The sequence below is a fragment of the Anser brachyrhynchus genome (genome assembly GCF_964034855.1).
Source record: "Anser brachyrhynchus genome assembly, chromosome: 3".
NCBI lineage: Eukaryota > Metazoa > Chordata > Aves > Anseriformes > Anatidae > Anser > Anser brachyrhynchus.
Genome location: NC_137696.1, coordinates 115125550 through 115141252, shown reverse-complemented (window position 1 = coordinate 115141252; position 15703 = coordinate 115125550).

Below are 15703 nucleotides of genomic sequence, written 5' to 3'. Positions count from 1 at the left end.
TAAGTTAAAATGTACAATGACAGTGGGAAGGTGGAGTGTCTTGGCTTGGGATGGAAAAAAGGACTACATACACTAATAAAAAAATGCCGGTTGATACAATCACTTGAGTGATTCTACCAATTCCAGCTGGAACAGTTTGGGCCTGGGATGACTAGCCCTCTCCTCAGGAATCCCTGAGCCTAGGAATGTAACAGAAGGGTTGCGAATAAGGTGGGAGGAGTAAGGTTTTCATAGAAGAGATGGATATAAAAATTATTCTTGAATTAAGTGATCATGAGCTGATTAATCTGATTTTAGAATAAGATAGAAACAAATAATGTTTGGGATTTTTAAGAGACAAAATAAGGAACTGGGGGATCAAGTCAAGAAAGTTTATTACATTGATAAGATTAAGGAATTTAACAAAATAAAAAGCTCTATCTGAAACTGTATCACAAGTAAGAGTGGAGACAAATAAGGAGAACTTATAGGGAAGGGGAGAATTGTTATCAATACAGAATGGTAAGGTCTCATTTAAAGGATATATTTCTGATCATTCATATAAAAATCATTTAAAAGGAAACAACAGGTAGGGGTTACCAGGTGATTAATGAAGTAACTACTTTATTATTTAACATAATTTATTATATATATTATCTCATGAGGTTCAATAAGGCCAAGTGCAAGGTCCTGCATCTGGACCAGGGCAATTCCAAGTACAAATACAGGTTGGGCAGAGAATAGATTGAGAGCAGCCCTGATGAGAAGAACTTGGGGGTGTTGGTGGACAAGAACATCAACAAGAGCCAGCAATGTGTGCTTGCATCCCAGAAAGCCAACCTGAGCTTCATGAAAAGAAGGGTGGCCAGCAGGTCAAGGGAGGTAATTCTCCCTCTCAGCTCTGCTCTCATGAGACCTCATGTAGAGTACTGTGTTCAGCTCACAAGAAGGACACGGACTTATTAGAGTGAGTCTAGAGGAGGGCCATGAAATGATCAAGGGGCTGGAGCACCTCTCCTATGAAGACAGGCTGAGGGAGTTGGGGTTGTTCAGCATGGAGAAGAAAAGGCTCCGGGGAGATCTTACAGGGACCTTCCAATACCTAAAGGAAAGCTGCGGCGGGACTCTTTGTCAGAGGAGGTAATGATAGGACAAGGAGTAATGGCTTTAGATTAAAAGAGGGTAGGTTTAGATTAGATCTAAGGAAGAAATTATTTACTCTGAGGATGGTGAGGCAGAGGAACAGGTTGCCCAGAGAAGTTGTGGATGCACCGTCCCTGGAAGTGTTTAAGGCCAGGTCGAATGGGACTTTGAGCAACCTGTTCTGGTGGGAGGTGTCCCTGCACTTGTCAGGGGGGTTGGAATTAGATGATCTTTAAGGTCTCTTTAACCCAAATCATTCTATGACTCCATGATTCTATGATATTTAAAATTGACCTTCCTAATGAAGGGTGTTACAAAATGCAGATATCTGTTCAATACTATAATGTCTCAAACTGCGTCTTTGCCAAAGCATTCACTTAAAATAAAAGCAGGGGTGAACCCAATGACTGACTTTAGAGTTGACGCAGGAGACGTGTTTGTATCCTAACACCAAGACATTATGGACTAGGTTTGAAAGTGTAGGCATATGCAGTTGCGTGCATACATTTGAGCACGCCTAATATAGCCACAAATATTTAACATATGCAGGCAAATCACTTTTTTGAAAACATACTTTATTATTTATCTACAAAAATGCTCTGTTACTCCCAGGGACCAAGAGTTAACTTCAGCTGTTTTCCCAACAGCTAGTTGAGAAGTCAGAGCAACATGTGAGACTCAGAACTTCTAAAAGGATGTTTTGGAAAGTTGTGTTCTCTTTCTAAGCCCTCGTAGTAATAACAATTATTTGAATTGATAGTTTTATTTTTTCTTGTCTGCCTCAATTACCTACTTTTTCTATGTGCTTGTTATAAATTAATCCCTCATTGTGGAAGAACTCTAGCTTTCTGTCCCTGAAGTTACACATTGTTTAAATGTATTTAGCATGTACAAAGAAATTCATACAGTATGTGGTATAATCCTTCTTGTCTTGCCCCAGTTCTTCAGGTACTTCTTACCATATGCAAAGAGACTATGCCAGCAAGACATACTCCTAAAAGCATATAGCAGCTATTCATTGGCTAACACATACAATAGGAGGAGGTCTATGCTGCTCAAATTGGCCACTTACATACATCATCAAATTATATTTCAGTGTATACATTTTAAAATCAGAATGCAATTATCTATGTTCATTGAAAACATGGAAACTAAAAACTTTTGCATTAGTTTTCAATCAGTTTTATTTGCTAGGAATCACCTTTCAGTGCCATCTCTATGCCACAAAGAACTGTCTTTGAGAGAAATGCCTTTCAAGCAGCCCATATTTGCATGAACATGAAAAGCTTTGTAGTTAACTGATCTCTGTTGTTATTTTTCCCAGTAAAGAGTGGCAAAGCATCCAGGAACCTGATTGGTTGGCATGGATTTTGTTTGCTATAATAAAATACAACAAGGGCTGTCAAGACTTATTGCTTCAAATGAAGAGCTGTGTACAGCATGGTTCCCCATAGCAGTCTGCATATGGAACCCTTTAAACATTCTTAAGAGACCCATTGGGGCTTCTAATTATTGTGAAACATCTTCTGGCAGAACCATTCCTACCCTTCCAAGAATGCGTTGTAAAAATAATTAGATGATGAGATTTAGATCGAAACCGCTAACTAGTGATTTAAGAGTTTTGCTCATACTATATAGAAAGCTAAGGAAATGAAATGCTGAAAATCTCTTAACATGAAAGGAAGACAGTCCTTTGTGGTTCACATTTTGGGGGGGAAGACAGAGAACGAACTTTTCTTTCTCCCCCTTCTTTCCCCCTCCCCAACTTTAATACTTTGTTTCCTGTGGTTACATGAGGGGGTGGAGATGTTTCTTCATTTTCTAAACATTAAACCACTTGAGAATCTCTCTCCATTTCTGGGGAGCCCTGCTATTAGAGAACAACTTGAGGAGCTTGCTTTAATCAAGCTTAAAAGCTACAAAGAACAGAATCACATTTTATGGCTTTAGAGGCTAAACCAACATGCAGTCAATTAGGTGACATCACTTCTACAAAAAAAGCAGAACATCTTTGTTTAATCAAAACAAACAAACAAGATTAGAAGTTTAAGTGCTGTGATTTAGGAAAGATTCACATTTTGAATTAAATCCTGGAGGAGTATGGACGTGGCAGCAATAAAATTTAATCACATGAAATCTGGATGGTCAGCTTAACAGTTGGGTTAGTTTAAATGTGAAGATGAGGGTTTCTGTTTGTTTGTTTGTTTGTTTGTTTTGCCAAGGAAAATGAATTCATAGTATATGCAGGTGTTGTGGATTTATTTGGTCCTTTTCCTTGTTTGTTATTTTCTTAATTAAGTCTTCAAATTGAGCTTTTCAACACCTAGATCCATAAAATGATTTTAAACAGAGCTGAGGGACCTATTTACATACTGTATTTTCTATTAGCTATTTGCCACGATGCAGGAGGGGACACATCCTGCTAAGTGTTATAGAAAATGCAGTGCCTTCCCTAAAGAGATTATAGCACTGACAAGTCAAAGAATAGCATCACCAGGCTACCATCATTCCTGCCATTTAAGTTCACAATTTACATGCAATCACTGAATCATTTTTCTGTGGGTATTCATATCCAGGCTGCATCTCAAACGTATTATTTCATCATAATGTTTCTAAAATACATTTTCCTTCAGCCCTCATGCCTGCTACTCAAGGAAGCTATCATTACATTTTGTGTTGAGTACCGTTGTGTCCTTCCATGGCCTTGACAAATGCAGTCCTGCCACATGGCCTGTTTTTGTAGGCCATCACCCTGACCACACAGCTCATCCCTTGGCATCACTCCTCCTCCTGTCTCATATCAGCAGGACAACCACAGACCTTCACCAGCAAGGCAGTTCCCGGCTGGTCTGCATGTATCTGACTCGTGTGGGCTTCTAAACACCTTTGTTCTTGCTCACATGCTACCGCTTACTTTTTGAAAGAGATTCCCATAGGAGCCAAATTACTGTATTTTTTCCCCCCTTCTTTAAGACACTTTTCTAGGATGGTGGATACAGAAAACACCGTCACCTTGCTAGCATGTTAAGATAACTGCTTGTTATGCTTAGAGATACTATGTCACTCATTTTTTATATTCTTCAACTGTTAGACTGTGTTCATCCCAGTCCCTTAGCTGTAGATTCTCAGCTTTCTCCAGCAGGATTTTTTCTCTGTTCTCTTTTACAGCACCTGGCACAGAGGGCTCTGGCTCCTAGATATACAGCAATACAAATAACCATAAATGAAAATAAATGAGTTGAGAAATTGCCTGCAGTCACACAGCAGGGCAGTGGCTGATGTAAGATTAGAAATTTTGGGACAGCTGGCTGGAAAACATGAGCCTTAGTCATGCTTTTCTAATTGAAAAATCATATTCAGGATGAAAACTTCAGCTATAGTTGTAAAACTAAGGGACCTATCTTGTGAGGACTAGTTTCTATGAATTTTCTGATAACGGTAATATAGACAGGTTATACAGAGCTGATTTTAGGCATAAGGCAAATGCTACACAGCAGAAAATGTTGTTGTCTTCCTTTTTCCTTCTTTTTAATCTCAAAACTTTGCCAGTGTCATAACCCCTCACCTACCAGAAGTAGAAATTGATGAGTCATAACTCTGACCCATGAACAAACCAAGCTTGTTAGCTAGAGGAATCTCTTTTGACCTCCAGGTCACCTTCACACATCAATGGTTAACTGCTGGCAATAGCTGGGCCTTTGGGGATTGCAGGATAATCACTTTTGCTTTTAATACTGGGATTTTTTATATATTTTTTTTATTTTTTATTTAAACTCTGCTAGCGTGAGATTAAGCAGAAGTACATCTGACAATGATAATGAGAAGTAGAGGACTCAACAACATACCTTATACCCAGCAAACTGTACTATTCACTGAGCTGACTGACTTTACTGTGCAAAGTCTGAAGTTTAGTCCAGAAGTTACTGTTTGCAGTTTTGCCAGCAGCACTATTTATAGTTTCAAGCAATTTGAAATGCATCAGAGTTGGACAACACTGCGTGCATGTGTGCAGGTGGAGAACACATTTAAATACATCTACAGCCTGTACAGCCTCCATTCCACAGATTTTGTCAGAGTCAGTCCCTCTGAATAAATTTAGCTAACATGCTTAAAGCCTCCACATCCCCAGGAATCAAGAGAAACTTAACTCCTTCATGGACTAGGGATAGTGCTTGGAAATAGCTTCCTGGCTGCTGGAGTGGCCTCGTCTTCTTAGCTGATAAGAGACGCTAAACAGCTTTCATATGAGAACAGAGAAAGAGAGATTTCAATTTGAAACATAATAAATTTCTAAATGAGTGGAAGCATTAGATTTTATGACATCTTCCAGCTAAGGTCTGGAGTATGCTTCTGTACAATGATCAACTTCATCAGCTTCATCAGATTGTCTATTAGACACATCTTAATCTAAAAAGAAAGAAAAGTTCACTTGCAGGTACTCACCAGTTAAAGTGACAGCAAGAAGGCATTCATCTCATCTAACCCAAGTTGTCTACAGCTGCAACTGTCAGATAAGGTGATTGCTTGCTCCAGACTTTAACAACAAGGGAAGAAAAATAAGGACTTTTAAGGCATGATTCATGTGATCCATCTCAGATGGGTAATTTAAGATGAGACAAATCACAGCGAGGAAGAAGCTATGTTGTTTAATCAATGAAAAGTAAGTGCAGGCAAGTAGCTCATATAAAGGCATCAAGGTTTTGTTAGAATAACCTTTTCCTCTGGACACGAGACAGGTTATTGTTAGGGAACAGATTCACTGCATAGATTAGTTTGTCCAGATGAGATTTTCAGATGAGGCTGCTCAGCTTTTAAAGTACATATATTTATCTACCTTTTACTAGCAAAGTCTTTCTACTGTTTTGATTTTTTTTTTTTTTGCATTACCCGTATTTCATGGGCCTGCAAATTTTCAGAATTTAGTACTTGTAACGTTTCAATTCTTGAATCATCCTTCTAGCAATTTAAAAATTTCTAAGCTGTAAGAGCTGTAAGTTTTCAGTGAATGAAATATCTCTCTTAAAATTTAGATAATAAAATTAAGTATATCTACAACTTATACACTGTCCATGTCTGTAAGTATTGCAAAGCTTAGTAAACATTTTAAAACCCCTAAATTGAATTCCTAAATTTATAAATTATTTTGTACAGATCTGTTTGATAAAACAGATGAAGACCAATTGCTCACATTCATCATCAAAGAGATAACACGATGTGATGAAACTGAAACCCTGTTGAGAAAACTTAGGTTAAATGTTAGAAAAAATATAGATAAACTCTAAGGGCAGTCAGGAAGTGGTAGACACTGCCAAGAGGGGGCATGGAACCACCATCACTTCAGTATTGAGGGCTGGGCCACCCATCTCTTTGGGAATGACTCAGGAGTAAAGCCATAAATCCTGCTGTGATTCAGGGAGATGGACTCTGTGACCCACCAGCAGTATCTTCCAGGCTTAATGAGGCCATTACTCATGAAGCTAATAAAAAGTCAAAGGATAAACCCCCTGGAAATAAATAAATAAATAAAATGAAATAAAATAAAAAACAAGCACTTAGAATGCTTGTTTTGTAGCTTTTCTTTACCTGATTTACTTTAGATTCCAGACAAAAGAAGGAAAAAAAATCAAAAGGATTTCATCTACTCTTTGTTTGAAATTATGCTTTAAAAGCATCGTATCTGAGAGACAGCTTAACCGAGATTAAGATTCAAGTTTTACACCAGTTCTTTTCCCTATAGAGTGATAAATAAAATCTAGATAACAACAACTAGTTCTGATCTATTCATTTATTATTATTATTATTATTATTATTATTATTATTATTATTATTATTATTTCACACTTGTCAAATATTGGGAATATTATTTGCCTTATTTCACTTATCTAAAAGCATAGTTTTACACTCTCCTGCTTGCATCAAAACTGTTCTGTGGCACAGTTCTTCAGTGAATTGTGAAAAAAAAATTAGATTCTTAAAGTGTTATGTATCACTCAGTTCACCAGCTCAGCAGTCAGGTTGGTGGTATAAAACACTCTCTGCTCTTTATAGACTACATAAGATGTGTTCTGTAGTCTGTAGTCTCTCAAAGGAGAGATCTTTAATCCTTTTAAGACTCCAAAATCCTGTTCAGTATTTACCTGTGGGTGTCAGGGCTCAGAAGTGTTAATATACTAAGTGCAATTTTATTAGGCAAGCAAAATACTCCTTCTGCTTGTGAATTCTACTGCAATGAGATAAAAATTAATCCAGTCAGAAACTGAACTCTACTGTTCTGTGTTGTCTGAATTTCACATACAAAAGATTCATACTTTAGCGATCAATTATGTCAAAGTAATTCCAATTCTTGGGAATCTCCCTCTGACAAAAGAGGGAGATATTAGTTAGAATTTTTTTTTTGAAAAAAAAAAAAGTCTTTGATGACCGTGTTACATAATTCTAAATATATAGTTATAGGGAATATACGGCTTTATGCTTTCAGCCCCATTACATAGAGGTAAGATGTACCAGTATCAGTGTAACATTCCTGTGCATTCTCAGAGCCCCTAAGAACAGTTTATTTCCTGGAAATTTTTACAGAGCTGACGTGGATAGTGCAGATCTAATGTATTGGTACTCAAAATTTTAAGCTGGTCTGTGACATTGTTCTAATAACTCAGTTCCAAAATATTCAAGCAGTCATTATTTCAATACACTTTTAATGTCTGACTAAAGAATAGAATAAATACAAGCTGCAGCTGTTGCATTTAAGCCATTCTAAAACTTGATTTCCAGTAAAAAAAAAAAAAGTTATATGATTTTATAAACCTTTTTAACCTCAGCAGCAATATTTCAAACTAACAGTTTATTCAATTAAAAAGGAACATTTAAAAACAGACAATATTTTTAAGTATCTTAGCAACAGGTGATTGAATCCTTGCCCGGAACTATGAGACAAGTTTTGCCAAATGGGCTGCATTCTAACGATATCTTTCATATATAGCAAATGGAATAAATCTAATATTGTTTTGGACAAGTTACATAAATTACATCATAATACAAAATTCTTTATATGTTTTCAACAACAATAGATGATGGACCCATGAAAGAAGTGAGAAAAGTACATGATTTTGACCTCTCCAGCTGTGGTAGTTAAAAGCAGGTAGCGAGTTCAGATACTTGGCCCCCAAATCTCTGCTTGAATACTTCTCTCCCCTTTCACACATAAAGACAGCACACAAGCTCCAGTTCTGTCCCTAGGGTCATTTCATTGATTAAGAGAGAGTCTTTAAGGAAAGATCCATGAAATCTGTTGATAAGGTGGATGGAGGGGTGATTGAATGTGGAGGAGGATGTGACACAACTTCTGCAAAAACAGCACAGATCACATGTAGTCCTTGGATTTTGAGATGTGATGTAGATTCAAAGCGTAGAGTCTCTGTAGACTCTGTATACTCAGTGACTGAAATATTAGCCTAAAACTTTGAGTGTCCGGTATGGCCATCATTGTCACAAACTCTTAGCCTAAATAAACCAAAGAAAACAAACAAACAAAATGTTGCCACCAGAGCTTGTGCCTTAGTTGAAGCTTGCTACTGCACAGGTATCTGACATATCCCTTGCAAGATACCAGTCCAATACCGGTGAACAGAAACTAATTGTCTATGACTGGGATGGTGAGAGTGAGGCTGAGAAATGCCTAGGCATTATAGACTCAACTCTTTCAGAATTATCACAGTTACAATAGAAACACCTCCCCTTAGTGTAAGAAAAAGAAGTCTTTTCCACAGTGGGCCAAGAGTACAAATACATCTATAGAGACAAAGCATTTTTTTTTTCTCTCAGCAAAACATTGTTCCCATCTTGATCACAAGACTTACTTCTATTCACAAAGAGACCCCTGCATGCTTTTCTCCTTGGCCACATAGAATAAGAAATTCTTAGGGAAAGGTTAACAATGTGAGCTGTGACTAGAAAGTCCTAACTGAGGGAAAGGTAAACTATGAGACATGAAAAATTGATATGCAGCTCTACAACCATGCCCAACCAGTTGTTTTCTAGAAGCAGCACTACTTCTCACCATGAACACCCTTCTCCCACTGAAATACTCTCCCACTGAAATCTTCCTCACAGAAGAAATAGGAATATATAAAAATTGTTAGCACTTCTAGGGTACTTTGTTCAAGCTAAAATAATGACAATGTGCAACTGTCTTTCCTGCCTCATTTTCTCTTCCATACAATACGTCTCATCTATTGACTATTGTCAGAGTCCTGAACACATCTAATACTCCTCCAGGAAAGGAGCAGATATAATTATGACTGTGTCTGTGTTCTTTGTTGTGAAACAGAATGTGCTCTCCATCCACAGATCACAAAAATGGAACTTCAACCTCCATCTTCCAAGATTGCTCAGTGCTCTACTATCTGCCACTTGCAGGATTCAGTTACTAAAGGTTGTATATAAAGACCATTGAAATCAACTGAAAAAAAGAGATCAGCAAAAGATCTTCAATGTTTTAATGTTTATTGTTATTATGAACAGCATATTTTAATAAACAGAATATTAGACTGGAAGCAAAACCAGAGTTCTATTTATAGCTTTTCCTCTCATTTGCAAAGGGATGTTGGCAAAAACGCTCCTTTTCTTTTCATCTGTTTCTCTGCTGTAAATTATATTTCTTTTCTATGTATTGATTTTTCTGATCTCTATAAAATATAAATATTATTTCACAACCATTTGATAAGTAATTTGCTGTATAAAATTCCAGTAAAAAATAATTTGTGAAATTTTTTCAAGTATATGGCTATTTTTTAATTTTTTATTTTTAATTGGACAGAGCTCAGTTTTAAACTGGAAAGGAAAGTAGGAAAATTAAGGAAATGTATGCATTTATATGGGGTCATAATTTCTCAGGAGGTTATAACATGAATGCATGTGTAATGTTACATATTTGTTATGCTGCTTAAAAATATATGTTTTAGTTAAAGCAAGTGAATATTTGGAACAATAAGGTAATTCTATACATTTTAAAATTAAAACAATATATATATCTTGTTACTGCCAGATTCCTTTCATACTTTAATCCAGCTTTTAGTCATATGATATCTCTAATGGGATATTTTCAGACTTTTAATGTAGAAAACAAGTTATAAACAATATTCATACCAGCTGTATCATTGGGAATGAACCAAGTATTTCAGTGCAATAAAAATAAATAAATAAAATAGATATATCTGAATTAACATGGAGACAATGTCTTACCTTCCCTTCTTTCCATTTCTTCATCACAATTTAAAAAACATTATTTCAGAGGTGAATAAAGAGATTTTCATACACAGCTAGTCTATTTGTGAAGAATGAAGTGTTTCCCACTTCACATAAGTGAAGAACATTGTGTCATGCTGAGTGATGAACTGTTCTCCTTTGCCACTGACAGTGCAACGTGCTATGCCTTTGAATGTACTGCAAGACGTGTTAATGTGTCCAGTCACACTTCCTTGGAACACCTCATTGGATTCATAAATACAAGCTCCTGCACATGCACAAAAGAGAAAAGCTGAAGAGGAGCTGTATCAGCCAAAGAGACCAAAGTGGTTCTGAAGGTGATGTTAAGGGCAAACAGGTCTGGAATGGAGACCTGGAGAGAATAGATTTTTTTTTTTTTCATTGAAGAAGCTGTTGCCTGAAGGACATCTACAGATGGTATGCATTCAGTAAAGCCACAGGGATTTCTGATGGATCAGTGATAAAGAACCTAAAACACACCAAAAAAGTTTTTTGACATCCTCTTTAAGGTCTGTGTTTGCTCAATCCAGAAAGTTAACACTGAGAAATTTTAATGGGGAAATACTAGGAACATTTTCTCTTATCTTATTGAGTGTTTACACTGTAAGAAGAAAATTGAGTTTACAGAAATTGCCAAGACATTCTGTGAAGAAAAGGTTGAACTTAATCTCAGATAGGTGTGGGAAGAGATGCACAGGTTAATTATCACTAATTTATTCAAGTTCATTTGAAACCTTGGAAGACTTCAAAGAAATGAAAAGTTCAGCCTGTGTTTATATTTAAAATGCTCAGAATTTTGATGAGTTAAGCCCTTTGATGTAACATTCTGCTTTATTTTTAACCGATTTACTAATTAACTAAAGGAGCATATAAGTCCAGCCATAAGCTGAAAGGAGGTCTCTTACAAGAGTTTTTCATTTGTGCTCCTATCCTGGATGAATTCCATAGATAATACACTGGTGATTGTCCAAAAGCTGCCCCTTAAACAGCTCATACATTTCTAGATGGCTGCATGTCAAGAAATTCTCGCCTAGAATAGAATTGTCAGAGGGCACTTTTTCAGGAAGAGAAGCATAGTCTTCCAACTTTCCTCTTCATTCCCTCTTGTACCAAGAGAAGACTAAGATTAGGGCAACTGAGTCTTTACTTTCCCATGAAGTAAACTTTTTTACTTTTTTGTTGTTGTTTTGATTTACTCAGTCCACAAAATGTAAAACATTCTATACTTTCAACTAAAATATGCCAGGTTGTCACTGAGCAAAACTGATCTTGTCCTGTCTTTCAGTTTTCTGGAATATGACAGGATTATGGTTAGAACCTGAGCTAGTCTTGTGACCAAAAACAAACAAACAACAACAACAAAAACGCCTGATGGTTTTCTTGTAGACACCCCTTCTCCTCCACTTTCTGTCTGTACCAGTATCTGTTTCCTTTAGTCAAATAGTTTGTTTCACCAAGAAACACAAATTCTCTAAACAATCCGGCAGCACTTTGACAGGTAAAAGAGAGGATCAGTAGCTCTGGACAACTTATTCTTGGTTCCTCTTTTTTGAAAAAGAAAATTTGCTCCTGTATGCTTTCTCTTCCTCTGTTCCTATCACTTTTTGCAACTTACAATGTGAAAGAGATGGAACATGTACCTATTGCTGCTGCTTCTTTTCACAGCACAACCTAATAACAGTGTTTCCTTTAAAACACAAGTAGACAAGCCTACTTTTGTTTTATCTTGTAGTTTTGTGCTGAATCATATTGATGGCCATCTAAATGTATTAAATCTTGTGCTTTGAAGATACTTCATATAAAATTAAGGCAATTTTCCTTAGCAACTTTAGTGAAAGCATTTTTCAATCTACAAGTGGTAAAACAATAAGAATATTTTAAGTATTAACCAGCAGTTGTTGATATAAAATTAATTGTCCTAAATACCATAGTGATGTCATTGGAACAATCTGGAAAACTCCATAGACCCACAGAAAGTGTTTTTGTTTTGTTTTGGTTTGGTTTGGTTTGGTTGTTTCATTGTTTTTCCTGTAATCTGACAACAAGATAATATTTTAGATATCAGAAGCCTGTATTCATATGCTTATGTTTTAAAAATAATTTATTCTTTTTTTAAATAAAGGAAAAATTAGAGATTCTTTCCCTTTCAGCTGTGGCAGTGGAATAATCTGTTGGAAGTTCCATTCCACAAAGTGACATTTGTTTTCCAAAATGAAATGTCTGAATGTTTTGCCAATCACACAGTTCAGTTGGCCAAATATTCTTGTTGCTTTGTACAGGAGTATGGACACGTGTTCAGTGCTGGGCACTTTTGAGAAATTCAGCTTAGAAAATATCACTGACCATTATGACAGACTTCACCATCCGGAATTTGCTAAAATAGCACTTCATTCCTGATGCTATTCATATGTCAAGGAGGCTCCACATCTTTAAATTGAGATGAATTTTTGGGAAATGTTCCCTTTTCAATTCCATTTTATACAAATGTTTAAAGCTATCTCTTCTTGTATTGTCAAATGCATAAAATTAGTGCCTTCTGCTCTGGGAAAGTGTATTTTTCAAAAAGGCATCACGATCACTTTCTTTCCACCATTATGATCTTCTGAGCATGCCAGGTAAATTAGACACATATAGAAGACACGACCTGTTTAGATCCTCTTCAGCACAGGTAGGGGAAAGAGAATTCTCTCCACTGTTCTTTGTTCAGTTCAGGAAAACCTGAGTGTCTGTATTTTTTACAATGAATTCAATGAATTTGTATTTACTTTATTCAAATTAGATGAATAAAAAAATATATATTTTGAAGTGCCTGAACTGAATGTAGGGAGCAAGAGGACTCAGTAAACATAACTTTTTATCTTCTTATTTTGTTCTATTTGTCTAAGACCAGGCATTATGGTAGATAAGGCATATCCATCCTGGGTCATTCTGAATGCTCACAACTTTAACTGATTCCAGCTGGTTTTCTATAGTGTTCAGCTTCTCTTATATTCAAATCACTTTTAACTACCATCTTTAAACTCTGAAATCATACAGAAGAGCAAAGATCTCTTAGAGGATGAGACAAAGACTAATTTTTTAAACAGAAAATTTTCTTATTTGTAGAGCACCTTTCAGTGGTTAGTACACCAGTGTATACTGTCCCAAAATGTCTCTTTATTTTGTTTATTTATTTATTTATTTACTCTTTTAAGCTGAAGCATGATTTTAATTGCAGTAGTCCAGAGGATGTTTATGGGAGTAGATTCCAGAGAGCTGTCTGCAGAGAAAACAGATTACAAGATGAAAACCTGTTACCTGTAGGACATGTCACTCTTAAAATTGACTGTGTTTGCAGAACAGAGCTCAACAGCCATCAGAACTCAACTTGCCATCTGTCACACAGCTGAAATGGTGGTGAGAAAGAGCTGCTGCTGGTAAATAATACTGGGAGTCCTTGGAGGGGCAATCTGAAGTGGCAGCAACAGAAGGAGAAATTGCAGGAGGACCCCAAAGATAGGCGTGAGAGGCAGTAACAGTATTTTGCATGCATCAGCTCATGAAAGGGATGAAGAAGAGAACAATAAAATTTACCCAATGTTAAGCTGGAAAACCCAACCCAATGTGCAATGTCTGAAAGTGGAGGAATATACGATGATATTGCTGTAGCAGAAACTATATTAAAGATCCCTGAGTTAGCTCTGAGTGAACTGGAAGACTGAGACCCATACACAGGAAGGCTATAGATATATAAAGTGGTATGGTGTAGGCACTGTCTCAGTTGTGGAGGTTGTGTAACTGTTGGCATGTTGTTGTTCTTTGATTGTTTGGCTTGCCCTAGTGCCATACAGATGTGATCATTCAGCTTTCAGCTTCATGACTAGTTCATTCAGTGACTGTTCTAGTCCCACCGTTTCACAATCAATTACTCAATGTAAGCAGATTCTAATAATGTTTTTTACTTAGTGAGCATCTTACAGATGTAAGACATTATTAAGTTTTGATGTTCTGGATTCAGAGGAAAAAATATGTCCAAAGGTTATTATTACTTGTAGGTAAATAGTTGCTTTTCAATAATTGATCATACAAGAGCTTAAAATATATTTGTATTTTATGTCACCATTTTTTATTTTTGTTGTTGTATTATTTGTAACTTAAGTCTTGATCTTACATTTTGTTCACCTGTATGAATATTGCATCTGAATTCACGGGGGCTCTGAATACAATAGGCTGATGTACGTACTTACAAGCTTGAAGCCATATTGTTTTATCTTTCCAGTATCTTGTTCAATCATTAAGTACCTAGTAGTTTCCAGGTACCATCGTTAATGTATTATCATTAAATGTGATCCATAAATCAGAACCATGAATTCAAACACAGTGAGCATGTATTGCTGTGGGAGATAGAAGATGACACTGGAATCAGGATCTAGAGTTTTTGATGCAGAGTTTTGAAATTAACCATCACATCAGTGATGATATCAGAATTAAAGCTGAATAATTCCTAGTTGCAATACATACAGTCTAACCACTGTACAAGATGCCTTTGTGGCATACAATAGGAACATATTTTAATTTATTTATCTATTTTAAAATATAGACAGAAATAATGATGAGGAAATTATTAAATAACACATAATTCCTAAGATCAATTTGATATACAGACTGCTAGCACAGTATATATATGATACAGTCAAACTAATGATATTTTACTTTGAAAGTAACTTGTTTACACAGTTGCTGATTTTAAAATGTTAGAAGCCAGATAATTCCCCCTCCAATCTTGTTGCATAGTTTGAGATATATTTGCAAAAGACTTTAAAAATGAAGAATTGAATAAAATACCAGACCACAGCAATTTTTTAAAGTATTAAAAGTATTGTATGTCAGTGATACCTACTTTGTTTCTCTCACTTTGGACCTCACAGACTGATAAGAAAGGAAAAGCGTTATAACCCAGAAGTAAAACTGTTGCGTGATTATAACCCTGACAACCTCCTTCTAATGAGCTTCCCTGCAGACAGGGAGAAGAAACAGCTTTGATCTCTCAGAGTGAAGGATCTGAATGAACCACTGTTTTAAGGAAAGGAATCTGATTAGGCCTACTCTCCAAGTAATCAAAGTCACAAGCTACCATTTGAGGTATTTGTGAAATTCAGATAAGATTAGTTGCTCCCTGGATAAGCCACTGCAGTCAGTAGGAGCTAATTTTGTCTGGGGTATGAGCACAGGAAGTATTGCAACAGCAAATGAAGAATAGTCTTAGTGAATATTTCACAAGGTGAAGCACCTTCTATTAGAAAATGTAGATCTGTTTTAAAGGTTTGTGATCACTCTA